The sequence below is a fragment of the Micropterus dolomieu genome, linkage group LG20, assembly GCF_021292245.1.
Source record: "Micropterus dolomieu isolate WLL.071019.BEF.003 ecotype Adirondacks linkage group LG20, ASM2129224v1, whole genome shotgun sequence".
NCBI lineage: Eukaryota > Metazoa > Chordata > Actinopteri > Centrarchiformes > Centrarchidae > Micropterus > Micropterus dolomieu.
The window spans coordinates 33,254,884-33,271,418 of record NC_060169.1 but is presented as its reverse complement, the minus strand read 5'-3'; positions in this window follow the sequence as shown (position 1 = coordinate 33,271,418).

Genomic DNA, 16,535 nt, shown 5'->3' with positions numbered 1-16,535 from the left:
CCCCCCCCCCCCCCCCCCTCCTCCTTCCAAATGCTGGAAAAATCGTTGAGATAGAGCCTACAGTCCACCAACACAAAGGGAAAAAGAGGAAAAAAGCTCTGAATGTCACTCAGTGTGTGTTTGTACACACCAGGATATGACTGAAGGGCCTGAAGAATGGTTTCTCGGCGGGGACAGTGAATTCCAGGCCTGGCTCCTGTCCATTAGCGAGGCTCTGCTTTCTCCCAGCTGCCCTCAGTGCCCGGTGTCTCAGTGGAGGAGCGCTGAAACGCAACACACCAAATGAGATGTGACTTGTGCCGCCATACTGTTCTATTTATACTGGATGGGACGACATTGAGGGAGAAATGCAACAAAGCGCTCACCTGCTGCTTGATGAGGTTTGGTGGCTCTCCAAGCCCACGGAGGAGTCTGTGTAATTTTCACCCTGACGTCTAAGGGTGTAAGGGAGACCTCACCCACCTCAAACACCCCTCCCCTCTCCGCTGGCCTCACCCACCTTCTCCCCCAAAGGCACAGAAAAACACAAGATAATTACCTGGTGTGAAATTTCCTCGTAGTCATGTGTTGGTGTCATGACATGCGGGTGTCACAGAACTCATATTTGACTGTGGTTTTGAGAATATGCAACAAGGCTATTGTGTTGATGCTTGTGTTGGAGGTGCTCTCCCAGGGGTAAAGGAGCAATTCTAAAAATAATGGTTTTCCTATTCCTAAAAGACAACAGGTAATAGCCCAGAACGTGTTTTGACTTTGAATAGATGTTAAAACAAAAGGCTGTGCTTTTGAAAATCTGTAGCACCAAAATGAAAATTGTGCTGATGTCTCTGCCTGTATTTATCAAACAGCTGAAGTGAAAATTTGGACTTAAGTGAAAGATAAAGGTAAAAATCCTACACTTTGCTCACCTACTGACAAACATAAACATAAAAGCTATTTATCAAATGTCTTCCAATTAAAACACTCCTGAGCTCTCAGTTCTTAGATGACTGCAGTATATAAACAGAGGTGAGCACAAACATTGTGAGTACAAAATGTTATTTGTCTTTATCAATATTATGTAAGTTGTAACAATATGTAAAAATCAGAATAGGGCAGTTTTTGGCAAACTATTTGTATTTGATTCGGACATTTGGTGGGATGTTACACGACTTCTATCGGTGATGCAACCAACAAGAATATTCCTGGTATTGATTTTGTTTGCAGTCCCTTTCCATGTAACTTTATTGTCAGCGTGGAACTAAATTCTCCCTCTTTCATAGAGTAATTTCTCTGACCTTGTCTACCAGCAGCAGAATTAATTTCCTGCACAGGGTGGATTTTCTTTTTGTCTACATTTCAGCCAATTTCTATTTCATCTGTATTTATACATTATTTTTATTTGTATAAATTATAGTAATTATAGTACATTGGTATTAATTTCACATTCTGATTGCTACATGAGATATCAAGGATTTCACACATTAGATATTTTTTAGCAGAATTTTTTGTCCTTTTTTTATGAAAAATGTTCGCTAAATCCGTGGCTCTAATTCGCTATTTCTGCTCACAGAATACATGTGATTAATCATGTCAACCCATGAAAGTTGTTCCCAAAGGTTATTGTTACACTTTGCCTTAAATACTGTTGGAGTTAGTCGCTTGGTAAGGGTGTCTTCAGGCACAGACTCGCAATAAATAACTTCTGCTAAATTGGCTGTTCAAAGTAAGAGTGTAATTCTTAAAATTTTGATAAATACAGGCCCTGGTCTTGTTTGCTTCTGCATCTAACATCATTTTGTAAAACAAAGGTGTGAACATCTTTATCTGCTGTGGATTCTCCCCTGTCATAAAATCTTGATTTCAGAGTGAACTTCTCCTCCTTGATGGCCAGCTCCACACCCTGCATGTGAAAAAGCCTCCATCACTCAGGCCTCATTTAGCCCATGCCCCTGTGACTTAAATGAATGCCAGATATGGGTAAGAAGGGGAAAGAAGTGGTGGTTGGGGGGGGGGGTTGATTAAAAGTGAGACTGCGGCAGGATTAATGATCAGAGCGGGGCAAACTTGGCTTTTGCTTGCATCACGTAATCAATGGTGTTGAGCAAGGCAGACGTGCCGGCCGGCGGAGGGGCTTGACGAGAGCTGCGAGAGCCGAGACTAACCTCCTCTCATTTCTCAACAAGACAGAGGGCCCCTCGCTGCCAAGCAGACAAGGTGAAACACTGTGGGGACCCCAGTTGAATGGCAAGGGCTTTTATATAGTTTAATGATTTTATTAATCTGAAGAGTCAAATGCTCGTGTCGTGAATCCCAGTGATATGTCATTTGTCTCAAGTGGCTGTTTTCACCAACTTGTTTTGCCCTTGACTAGGATTAGGTAGGAATGGTGAACAAACAGGGAAATAATAAATGATGCTTCAAGCTTGGTACAGAAATAAAAAGAAGCTCTGTTACAAAGAAAACACAACACTGAAATGGTAGCACTTTTGCTGAAAAAGGACAGGGGTTATCAAGTAAAACCAAAGCACATTTATAAATATGCTGGTTCTTTTCTGTCTTCAGTGAATTATTACAAAGCACATTTTCACCACGGGATTCTTATTTTTTTTCCGGATTTCAAAGACACGAGGCTTTGATTGACATGTTGGTTTGTTCCCAGTGTTTAATTGTATTTTCAAAGATCTCTCAGGGATCGTAAGGTTGACTAGTTGTTGTGTTTATCATGTTGTGCTGCTATCTGACTTGCCTTTGATCTGACTTCTTATGCTCTTGAATAAATGCCTGCTTTCATTTTGCAAATGCACTCTGGTTTCTAATTGAGGCTAAAAATGGTCCTGTGCAACTGCAAGACTTTTTTCCTTCATCATTAGTAGCCACTACCATTATGAGATAGTTCAAATCAGAAGTAAAGGGTCACCATGCTGACATTTTCATTCAGCATGTTGATGCCTCAACATTGTAATGTGTATTGATTTTATCATTATATAAAGTAGAGAAATGTTTGAACACATGTATAGGACATTGAATTTACATGTAAATACACAAAGGTTGTCCTCAGCCGTACAGTAACATTTGTGGAGAGATAAGATCTCTCATTGTGTATAGGCTACCAGCCTGTTATTTACACTGATCTTGTAATCTACCCTGAAACAACAGATTCGAATGGATTACAAGATTTCCACAAGTCTTGTGTTTTAGAACCAAGTGAGAGTTAATGGTCATTGCAAAGAGAGATTCCTTTGCATTACCTGAGCTCGGGGGCGGGGTTTCAGCTTGAGCGATACATTTGTGCATTTACTGGCCTTTTTGGAATCTGCTTCATAAAAGTACAGAGTAAAGAGAAAAAGAGGAGGAACTGGGGGGATATACTGTAACCTAAAAGACTGGAATAACTGTGAAGTTCTGAGAGTGAAAATCTGAACTGAACACAAACACAATCCACACTAGGGGGACCATATTTTCAAACCCCAAACCAGGACCCTTAAGTGTACCGGATGTTCAGGTACGCGCTTGTGATGCACCATAAGCGTTTTCCATAGGATGGAGGACAATTATTTCAACCATTTGTTCCTGCCAGAAACTGTCTTCAATAGATAAGGATACCTTACAGATGTGTGAGCGTGTTTAAATTTCTATGAATTTTTTAAGTGCCTTTTTAGCACAGTAGGAGCTTCATAGCTAAAACCTGATGAATCTATGTCTATCTAACTGAAGAATGTTTCTTTACAGCCATCTTTCCTCAATGTAATATTTGCTTTGAATGTCGATCAATGTACATTGTCCCTTTTCAGATAAACAAATAAATAAAACAATTAAATAAAACATTTTGAATTGTCTTTAATCATTGCTATAGAGGCTATAATATTTATACTAGAAGGCAGTCTTCAAGTTGTCATTCCACTATTCGGTTTTTCTCGAACTGGCAGATGTAGGCAGTATGCAACGTGCCAGAAGGTCAATCTAACAAAATCCTTTTAACCTTAACTTGTTCTTATCATACAGCCAGCTGCCTACAAGGTGGGTCACAGTCATGATAAAGCAGCCATTAGCTTGAGCAGCCTGACCTTACAAAGGAAAACTGTCACAAACTAAGTTCTCTCAAGTATCCAGCCTCCAAAAACGCATGATCAATCGAGCTGACTCAAGTGTTTTTACGAGTGCGATTCTCAGTCAGGAGTGTCAGCGTGTGATTATACCTCCATCTATCATTGTGATGGGACTAAGTATTGGCTCCTTGTGACAGACTCTGAGGAATAGGACTCGACTTCAAGACAGACTTCACAGACTCACTAGATCAGCAGTCTGAGGCATTCACAAGAGACGACACGCCCTCAGATTTTTCCTTATCGTCTCAACAACCTCTTAATTTATAGCCCAGGGCTTCCTTTTCTGACTGTTTTGTTGCTGCTGTTTCTGTCCATCCGTGCCATGAACTCCCAATGCCCTCTCTGACTGATAGCGGTAATACAATGAGGAAGTGTTTAAGAATTACAGGAAACTATACAGATCTATACTGCAGTATTTTAATGTCTCTAGCAGAGAGAAGTTACAGTACTGTATATTTCAACATACACATCAAAATTGATAACTAACTAACTTGTATGTGGGTGTATAAACCATTTACAGTACACAACACTGGATATTTACTTAAAGAACTTGTGACTTGTAAACCTTTTTTACAAGCCATTTCTCTCTTAATGAGAATAAGAAACAGCTTTCTGAAGAGACCGGCAGGATGCAAATTCCCCCTGAAGAATTGACGCTCATCAAAGTAACCATCCTCAGTGGTCTATTGTTACAATTAGAAGTTAGTGAAGCTATTCCTTACATATCGGCAGCTGTTGTCTATTTTCCTTTAATTTGTTGTAATTTGGAGGGAATCGACTTAATGCCTCGTCCGACAAGAACACGTTTTACTGATATGGATTGTTGTAAGGCAAGCTTAATTGATGCTGAGCGTTGCAGCAGAATTCTCAATGAAAAAGCGATGAAACAAGTGAATGCTTGACAACCTACCTCCACCTACAAACTACTCTTCTTCTTCACAATCACATTATTGGAGACATTCTGACTTAAGAGGCACGACGCATGCTTGGCCGCAGTCATTCTCTTGTCTCCTCAATCAGTCGGCACTGTCTGTCACTCAAGACAGGTGGGTGCTTGTCAAAACCACCATTTGCATGGTGACTTCATTTGAATAATAGGCAAGGAAAAAAGGGCTGAATACTCCACTCTTGACCTTAATATATTTCGTTTTTTGTCTGATTAAATTACATGTTTCACTGAATCTTAATTGCTTTTTTGTGAACCTGCTTATGTGATCTGATTTGCAATTTTCTGTGGGAATGGTATTGTATTACTTTGAATATCAAGGAAAGTCAGACAGAGCAACAAGCTTTCCACAATTTGCTCTTAGACTTTTAATGGCCTAAAACAGAGTTCAAAGGATTCAAGGATTATAATTGGCAAAAAATACAAGTTAAATTGCTCTTTTCCAAAAAAAGGGCATTAATATGTTACGTTTTATTTCTAACTCAACTTATTGAAATGGGAAAAATTACTGCTAGTATGCAAAGCCTTTGGCACATGTGATTTTTCCCTACACAGGATGGTCAATGCCTGGATGAAGGTCTAATGAATATATGGGCGCTTCTCCAGTGATCATCTACTGTGAGATTGGCGCTTAAAATGCATAATCAGCTGTAGTTAATCGAACAAAGTGATTAATCACATTTATCTCCCTCTCTCTGTTTGCATGCAACCTGTCATAATCAATTATTTGTGGGATAAATCGTGACTCTGGAGATAGGGGTGGCAGGAGTAGAGCGTGGCGCGTGATGAAGACTGATGACAGCCCCAAACATGGGACATGACAGTGGGAACATGGTGGAGATTGAATCTGTAACCCTCCGAGCACATCATAAATTATCTCTCTCAGAATAAAATGATTGATTTGCATCGCTCCTCGCTGCACCTGGAATTGCTGTCCTTCACAGGAACAAAGTGGTGAGCGAACACTACATGACGGCTAGTATTATAAGCTAATGCTGGAAAAGAAAATGCTATAAAATGTGTTATTTGAGGCTGGTGTCTTTTTTTTATTCTTGAAGAAGTAGCAGTCTGGCACTGAAATATAATGTGTGCAGGTCAAAGCAATGGGCAGATACATTTGCCTTCACTCTAACAACCTACAGTAAGTTCAACTCCCAACTCTTCTCAAAATCTTGCTCTGGGTAAGAAGTAGGTTTATCTTATTTGAAGCTGAAATCTGTAACTTTTGCACATTGTCACATCTCCAGAGGCGAGGGGTAGCTGAACTGACAGTGGAACTACAGGAAATAAATGGTTTGTAAAAACCTTCACTTTATTTAAAATCTGGAAAATGTGCCAGCGAGTCACATTGGTCTTGACGCTGTTGATTTTTAATGTGTGAAGATGAAAGACTGGTGTGAATGTGCTGGCTCTGTACGTTAGTGGCATTGTGTAAAGAACAGGTGTGACATCACAAACCGATCACCATTTCTCAATAGCAGAGTGTAGGCTTGTGTGCTTTCAGCAGGCCTGACTAACTAATTTGCTTTAGAATCAGCTTTATTGCCAGCTTTATTTTATCAAATAGATTTTAGTGGAAAAGCTGCTGCTTGAATTAGCTTTATAGACCCTTTTTTCAATTAAAGAAATGCAACTCCCTGGGTCTGATGATGGTCATACACAGGATTCTGACACTGGATATCAGGGTTTAGTTAGTAAGTCCACATGTCACATACATAATCCCTGACTGGGACCATTCATTAAAATGACAAAACAAGACAACAGTAACTTTCTACGGAGCCTGTGAAGTCCCTTAAGATGATTTTTTCTTTATCTTGTGCGCAAAATTTATTATCTTGTGGGAGCAAGATAATTATCTTGTGAGAACAAGATAACAAGTGGGAACAAGTTATTATCTTCATCTTGTTCCCACAATATAATAAATAAAAAATATTATCTTATGGGACTTCAGGGGCTCCGGAACGTTCAGCATTTTTTGGCATCAGATCAGTTAAATAAATATTTCATACAGTAATGGAAAAAGAATGACTAGCCACAGTGAGCTGGTCCATGAAGAGGTAACCAACTACTGTGCCTTTCCATTCGGTCAACTTTAACCAAATGCTTTCAGTTGCCTAAGCATAGCCATAAAAACATTAATCATGCTTAGCCTCCGTATCAGAAGAAAAAAACAATTATATATATGTTGACAATGCAGTTAACTATGGATATTTTGCATTAGAAATAAACAGGAGAAGGTGTTCAAATTTCCTCGTTATGTTAATAGAAAAGGTATTCTGTCTGGCAAATATTTTTTAATTATTTATAAATCATTATATCAATTTACACATACGTGTTCATGCTTTCATTTCATTTTCCCCGACTTTATTTCACTTTTGGTTAGTGCACACTCGTTCAATTAATGCCTTGATCTTCACAAGAGGGGAATGCAAACATTCCGCCTCTGAGCAAGATGAAGTGAAGGTCTAGATAAGCTCAGACAGAAGCCATGAGTTGGCACAGTCATGTTAGCAGGTCAACACTCAAGGCGCTTGAACACAGTCAAGACTGTCATCTGGTATCAGTACCTGCGTCTCTCTCATACACTTCAAAACAAGCCCTCACACCAGTTTGGACCATGTGAAATGCACGCGCGCACACACACGTGCACACACACACACGTATACATACACATATAGTACATACACACAAAACTCACCACACAACTACAGAGGATTGTTGGGGCTGAAAAATCCAAGGGGGTTGATGGGTAGTTATGGCAGGTGACAGAGTGTGCTGCACACTTAGACAAATGGAGTCTGGCAGCTTCCCCTCAGAAAGACTTGCGGCTGTTTCTTATTTTTCCCTCTTTTTTTTTTATTACTGCCTGACTGACTGTTTCTGCCTTTTACCAAACATCCATTGTTTACCTCTGTTCTGTTCAGTCTCACCTCAGATGACAAGCCATCCGTGGAGAGCCACTTCCTTTTCATTCTCCCTCTTTTCTTCCTTTCTTTCATCCCCTTTGTTTCCTTCCTTCCTTTTGCCTCATTTCTTTTCAAGCCTTTTCACCATATCACGATGAATGAATTTTAAACTGACACGATGTCAGGTTTTCTCACATGGAAGTTCATAGTTTTATAATTAAGTCTGGCAAAGCTCACCACGAACTCGGGTGACAGGGAATAATATCGGTCCATGACAATCTCAGCTAATCCTAGCATGTGTTTAGATCAAGATAAAAAAAAAAAAAACACCTGGAATATCTGAACGGAATGAGATGCATTAGGATAGTGACTGATGGCATTTGGTCACAGATTAAATAAAGCTTGCAATGATATTGTGACCTGCTGAATATTATTATAAAATCTAAATCAATGTCACCTTTTACATCGGACTTTTTACGTGCACCAGACTGCAGATTATGATTTAGTCTGATTTCATTCACTCCAGACATTAAAATGCATCTCTGGTGTCCATGCTGCACTGATTTTTCTCTTGCCGAAATGAGATTGCCGGGCAAATAACTTCCTTTCACAATATTTACATCATCTTAAACATGCCAAGTGTTTGGGAAATCATATTATATGCAGTTTTTCTCACATTTCGACACATAGGAAGATGTTGTTTTACACATCCTGAAAGGCTAGTTTTATGATTAGCTCTGTCAGAATAAATTGACAGCCATCTCTTGCTGTACTTTACTTCCTGCCTTTGCGTGTTTGCCCGACTGTTTGATTGCCTGCCCCGCCCTAATTAATTTCACCTGTGTCTAGTTAACCTCTCATTACCTCTATATTTTAGTCTGTGTGCTCCCCTTGTCTGTTGCCATTCGTCTTTGTCGTCTTTCCAAGAGTTACAGTCTTTTTCCTGTATTTTGGACTAATGCTTTATTTCAGACTTTCTTTGGTCTTATTTGTTGGTTCTGATTCATGCTTGCACCTATTTTGGACTGTCTACCTGGTTTCGACCCGTGTCTGCTTCACATTGCCTGATGACTTATTAATAAAACTAACTAACCTTGTGTTCCCTGTATCCTGTATGACAAACTTCCAGACACCAAATAGTCCAATGAGAGACTCAAACTCACCCAATAGACATTAAGTTGTATGGTTTTTTTAAAATGTTTTTATTTTTATTTACGTGTATTGAATCCAAAACCACAATTACAGTACTAAAAATGATCTCCATTGTCTCTTTTTGATTACTTTACATTAAATGTAGAAATGCATTACTTATACATGTGTGTGTATATATATATATATATATATATACACACACACACACACACACACACACACACACACACACACACACACACACGGGAGCTTTTTCCACGCAGCTATAGCTGACTAAATAATGTCAGCCTATTGTAATGAACTGAAATGTCATTTGGTTTTGTGGGTCATCTGTTATCCGTCATTGCGTGTATGACAAACTGAACTCACTTCCTTGTTAATCTCAGTTCTTCACTGGAGGACAGGATTCATCGGAATCTTTATTTTAGGGAAGCTGCAGGAGGAACATTTAATTGCATCTTTAAGATGATACTTTTATAATGATCAATGTTGCTCTCTGCTAAATTACATTTTAATGTAAAATGAGTGTTGGTGCTTAAATTCAAACACATTTCGCAAACAAACTTCACAAACAAGACTTCCAGTCTCGTTGTTACAAGGCTGTCGTCACAGTGATGATGTAGGCTACTGGATTTTTTTCTCTTTATTTTTCTTCTTTTTTGTCTCAACATAAAAGTATCTTTCCCCTCAGTCTAACTCAGAAAGTCCACTGACTGCGTCTGTGCGGCCTTACAGCTGTCTTTTGTTTTGTTCTGTCCTCTGCCCGGAGTCAACTTCCACCGGAAGTGATTCGCCCCATGTTATTTACTTGTGGGTAATTTGTCATTTTTGTGCTTCAGCCACCTTCTCCAGAGCTCTCTGTGCCAATGTTTAGGTCCGTCGCCTGCATATCCCACAGGGGGCATTTCAAGATCAGAGCATTTTACATGATTTTGCTGAAATGTTTAAATCTGATTTATTTGGTAATCAGTGCTTACTTTTTGTGCATCTACTATGATTGATATGAAGTAGGCTACGTAGGTAAATGGTTTCTTTTTTGGTCTGTTTTAACCGTTTTTATCATTGTTATATGATTGGACAGGTCTGCACAGGGTGTTTTATTTGAAAATATACCGGATTCTCTGTGCCGTTCTGTGTCTGACTTCCTGCCCGGTTTGATCTGCTCTGTGCTGCTTGACGCAGCTCCTGTCAAAAATAAACTAGCTACCTGTTCTCTGCAGAGTGGATTCAGAGGACTTTGAGGGTAATTCAGTAAATTGATCTAATCTGTTGTTTCCATTTTTCACATCCTTTCTCTCTTGCTCTCTCTCTCTCTCTCTCTGTTTTCTTTGTTTTTCAGAGGCCCTCTGAGTGTTGACTTTTCATTAAGCTTTTTTTGACACCCAATAAAAGTGTCTTTTATGTCATTTACATCTATAATTTTGTAAATGTATGCATTTTTTATAAATACATGGGTTACAGACAAATTAATATCTGCATCAAAGTGTATTCAACATTCTCACCAGCACCATGGATAGAAGATGTAAAGAAACTCTTGTTTGTGCAATCTCTCTCTGAAATGCTGCTTTGTGAGCATGTGTAAACATCGTTTGGAAAACATTCATAGAAAACACTCAAAATGCTATACAAAACCCTCTTAACCTTCTGAGATCAATTATTGAGTTGAAAATAATTCCCCAATCAGTATTTTCTTTTACATTTTTGTTGGCTGCACAGAGAAATTAAACCAGGGCTTTCAGACAACATTAGGGACATCATGTACACAGAGACTCTGTAACCACTTCCAGGTTAGGGGTTTTGTGAGAGAGAGAGATCAGAGATTATGTGCAGATTGGACAACCGATTGACTAAATTCATTTTCCAGCTGTGAATGAATATGTCCTACAGGCTAACAACTAATGCTAGACAGAAAACATACAGGTGTGCAGCATCACATCATCAAGTCCTGTGATGGCCAGTGAATGTCACTGAACTTAGACAAGTGTATTGATTTGTAGTAAGACTATAGACAAACAAGCCATTCTTCGGGTTGTCAGCATATCAATACATGTAAGCAAGGTATTATTGATGGTCCCTGACATTATTGATCTTATAAAGTTTCACTTTCAACCCTCCTTCATGTCAAAGTCATCTTTATGAGTAATGCTCAGTCACTTCTGTATGTTTGGTTTCAGCTGACATGTTTTTAATTTTGTGGACACAGTTGTGTATTTGGTTTCCACTGCTTGGAAGTGGCAGAGGTGCAGGCTGGTCTTTGTTGACTGTCTGTTAAGAGGGAAGGAATTGGTCACACCAATGATTTTAGTAAACAAAATAACAGTGTCTGTCAATCAACCAATCACAGTTCATATTCTTATATTTCTCTGCTGTCAGGGGTTTGAATAAAGACTATTTAAGCCTGCACTGATTGATTTCTTTGCCACTTGGGGGAGCACAACAAGCTATTAATAACACTGACATATTGGTATGTTCTAGATGACTGTGGCTGAATCTCGCTGACTTGATAGTCAAATGTGAGCTGCCAGGGGTGGGAGATTAAAAAAAAAAAAAAAAATACTGTCAAGACAAGTTCTCCTTCCCGCCAAGTGCATGAGCTTAGAACAATGGCTGATCTCGCCGCATTAACAAAGGCATATGCTGCAAGATCAGGCAAAAGCTGGAGAAAAGCAACTGTGGTCATCAGACTCAGAAAACTGCAGCCAACTTGCTCATGAGGTTTTAATGTCATGGGACATGGTGATGTTTCGCAGTGCCCGCAAAATTCAGACCACGTTTTTAACCAGCATTAATTCCAGCATGCATCACGTTAAATTAGTGCTGCAAAATGGTTGCCGAATTGTCTGTCACTGTGTTACAGCTGTAGCAAATGTCATCTCAGTAATTCCAGAAAGAAGTCAGTTTTGCATGTTGGGGATATTTTCTATGAACCAGAGCTGGTCTGAGAGGCAGGCTGCCTGATATAGGAAGGAAGTCTCATTTAAGTTAGCAATATTTGGATTGGTCCTTGGCTACACAGTGACTAAGAGACCAGTTCTGAGATGCTTAGACATTCTAGCCAATTATATGGCAATGATAATGACAAAACGCACACCACATATGCTCACTCACACACCTGCTGATAGTTAGTGCAATGTTATGGATCTTTACAAGCTACAAGATTAAGTTAATGCAACTTTCTTTTCTCTTTTTGCACTCTGTTGATATGTCCTTTAAAAGTTCTCTGTGCAAAAAAGGTCTGCAACGCTTGAGGTGAAATACACTGCTAAAAAGTAATTTCTGGCAGGGTCATTAATGTCACTCAATATGCACATAGTTAAGAGGTGGTTAAATCAACCACATCAGGGTACTGATCACTATGGAAACCTTTGTAATCTTATGGTCTGCTATTTTTGTAGATGCTGAACCTTTGATTACTGCTTAAAAACCAAGAATACACACATGCAGTCACACAGCCATAACTTTTATTTATAACAATAGTGCGCGAATAAGGGAATTCCTAAAATACCATTATAAATAAATATATAAAGACCAATAAAAACACTGTTACTCACAGACTGTGTACTGTTTAGAATCTGACTATATTTGGACAATTTGTTAACATTTTTCACAGTAAAACTGCCTCAATAGTTAGAAGAACTTAAATGGCACAGTTGTTTTGAGCAAAACTAACATCACCGTGTCATTTTCAAATGTGACTGTTTGCCATTTACATTTATATATATATATATATATATATATATATATATATATATATATATATATATATATATATATATAGGAGTTTCTCTAAATTTTACATACATATATATATACACAATCTGGCAAGTGCAGCTTCATGTAAATGTCTTTATTAACCTATTATGACTGGGAGAAGCATTTTCGAGTTCATTCAAAAGGTCTCAGCTATGTGAGGCTCTCTGGGTGTTCAAAAAATAACCGCGAGCAGCTCATGCCATTTCAACTTTAGCTTCTTACTGAACAATAGACAGTTGCTGTGGGGATATTGGACGTTATCACATTTTACTCTTGCTGTCAGCAAAAAGAACAACGATAATGTTGTGATTTTTTTTCTGGAAGGACGCACCATTTCTCATCGCCTTTTACTTTTTTCCATAGCTGTAAAACTGGATTGTACAGATTCTCTAGGGAAAATCGAAACCCACCAAGCCACTGCTAAAAAAACAAGAAAGTTGCTGCTACATCATATGTGAGATGTCAAATATTTGGCTCATTTACCTTTTCCTATTTATATCGCCTTAGTGATTTCCCAACCGGTCCACAGTGACAGTAGACTAAAGCTGTATTTTATCTACCTGGCTGACCTGCACATCCAAGCGAACCACCTGCCGACAGTAGAAACGTATCTAAACTGAGGCCTTTTTATCCCAGGGACACCTGGAGAAAGTCCTCCATATTTTTTTCTCATTTGGATTACTGTGACTCACTGTTTCTCTCTGCAGTTTCTGAAAAGTGTTTCTTCCTCCCTTACAACTCCTCCAAAATGCTGCAGCAAAGCTTGAAGGAGAAATGATCTCTGCTGCAGCTACCTGTGAGTTTCAGAATTGATTTTTTAAGATTCTACTTTCATGGCTCAGCTGGCTATGTCCCGTGGCTATATTACTATCCTTGAAGTCCTGTGCAAGCCAGAGTACAGTTTGAACTCCTTAGGCTGGGCTCTTTTGGTTGTTACAAGGTCTTGATTGAAAAGAATACATTTAGATTTTCTATAGGCAACTATGGACTGCATATGTGAGGAGGGTTAAAAAAAGGTTTAGTTATTTTGACATCAGTGCACTGATCCACTGACACCAGCATCGGCAGCAGTCAGGATGGCCCTACAGACGCATTGTTAAGGCAAGAGTTCAGGTGGACCCAGGAGCAGACACAGAGCAGAGAAGAATGAATAAAAGTTAACATACTTTTTTCGAAAATGTGCAGAGCTGGTGAAGACAGGTGAAGCTTGGTGTGATCCGGGAGCAGGCAGATTTGAGTAGTAGAGGTCTGGTTTCGAGAGGCTTGGCTGAAGATCCACAATGTGGAGTTGCTGGCAAACACACAGTAATCTTGAGGCACAAAAGGAAAAACAAGTGTTACTTGAGAAGCTAGTCACCCTATAAACAAGATTTACTAGAGATGCAGAAACAAGGAATAGCCTGAGTACTCTACCATGAGGAAGCTTGGATTGTTTAAACCATGGGTTAATTGGGTGATTGAGGACCAGTGTGTAGCCCTGCCAGGTGCCCAGATTGCGGTGATGCCCATGACACATATTTTTTTTCTGAGCTGTCTGTTTATGTCATTGTTTTCATTCTCCTTTTTTTCTCTTATATCCTGCGTAGCTAAATATTATATTTTATTGTGATTTTTTATTTTTGCGTTATTTTGTCTTCATTCTTCGTATTTTATCACCCACTGTGTTATTTCATGTCATCTCTCTCTCTATCTTTTGCGAAACACTTTGTACATTGTTTTCTAAGTGCTCTATAAATAGAATTTATTATTATTATATAAACACATATACACACAGAAACTGGAAATAACCCCTGAGCCATTGCACTCATAGTTACATAGTCACGTTTTAGTTGATCAAAAGTAATTACATTTTAGTTAACTTTAGTCAAAAAGTTTTTAGTCTCTGGAAGGTGCTGCAGTTTTCAGAGGCCACTTGCAGTGCGATTTTTAGATTGCAACCTGGTGTGTGCTCGTAAGTGTGCTTGAACTTATAAGGGACCATAATCCAACACACAGAGACCGAAACATCGGGAGAGATGCTGGAAACTCAGGTAAATTCTCACTACAAAGTTACAGTAATATTTATATAGTAATATTCAGCTTTACGTTTAACAAATCCATGCTCACACTAAAAACTCCTGGGTTATTTCTTCAACCCATTTTCTGGGTTAGTTGTGTTGGGTTAAAATTATGGGTTATTTCTGGGTTATAGGGCTAATATTTTGACCCAACTCCTGGGTTAAAAAGGGACCAACTAATTTCTGGGTTATTTCAATCCAGATATTGGGGTTGTTCTTTTGACCCAGAAGTTGGGTTATATTAACTACAATGTTTTTTTTAACCCAACATTTGGGTCAGTTATTTAACCCAGAAGTTGGGTCAAAAAAAATAACCCAATTTTCTGGGTGTTCACAGCATGCTGCTTACCACCATCACGAAAAGACCAGAAGCCTCTGCATCATCAGCAACTCCATGTTTGCAGATTTCTCGTAAAACATCCCAGACAGTCTGATTAGGCTGTTGAGCAGGTGGTTCTTACAAATATAACCAATTAAAATCACACTAGTGCTGAAACAATTAATTTTTTAATATGCCTACTTGGCCTTTATAGCTAAGAAATCATAAACAAAGAACATACATAGTAATACTTATACTTAGTACTATATAGTAATTGTAATTCATGTTCAGGGCTTGCCATTAAGGCAATTGCTTATCCAAATATATAAATAAATAAACTTGCAGATTATCAAATGAGAGAGCCAGGCAAAAAGGTTTACTTTGACAAGTTATAACGCTAATTGTCAAGCCCTACACATTTCACACACAAGCTTTCTAGCTAGCTATATTCAATTCAATTTTATTTATATAGCGCCAAATCATAACAACAGTTATCTCACAGCGCTTTTCATAAAAGAGCAGGTCTAGACTGTACTCTGTGATGTTATTTACAGAAGCCCAACAGTTCCCACCAAGAGCAAGCACTAGGCAACAGAGGCAAGGAAAACTTCCTTTTAAGAGGCAGAAACCTCGAGCAGAACCATGGCTCAGGGTGGGCAACCATCTGCCTCGACCGGGGGCAGCAGGTGACACGCAGCCAAAGATCCAGACTCCACAGCTCCAGAGCCAGAAACACCTGCAGGAAGTGATAGGAGGAGAGAGGAGAGGGACGAGAAAGCACAAGACTACCAGAAAGGGGAGAAGTTGAGTTTGTAACATGCAATAATGGGATGAGGTTGCATACAGAGGGAGAGAAAGTGGAGGAGAGAGGAGCTCAGTGCATCATGGGAAATCCCCTGGCAGTCTAGGCCTATAGCAGCATAACTAAGGGATGGTTCAGGACTCACCTGAGCCAGCCCTAACTATAAGCTTTATCAAAAAGGAAAGTCTTAAGCCTACTCTTAAATGTGGAGATGGTGTCTGCCTCCTGAACCCAAACTGGAACCTGGTTCCACAGGAGAGGAGCTTGATAGCTGAACACTCTGGCTCCTAGTCTACTTTTGGAGACTCTAGGAACCACAAGTAACCCTGCATTCTGGGAGCGCAGTGCTCTGGTGGGGTAGTTAGGTACTATGAGCTCTTTAAGGTAAGATGGTGCCTGACCATTAAGAGCTTTGTAGGTAAGAAGAATGATTTTAAATTCTATTCTGGATTTTACTGGAAGCCAATGCAGAGAAGCTAAGACAGGAGAAATGTGATCTCTTTTCCTGGTTC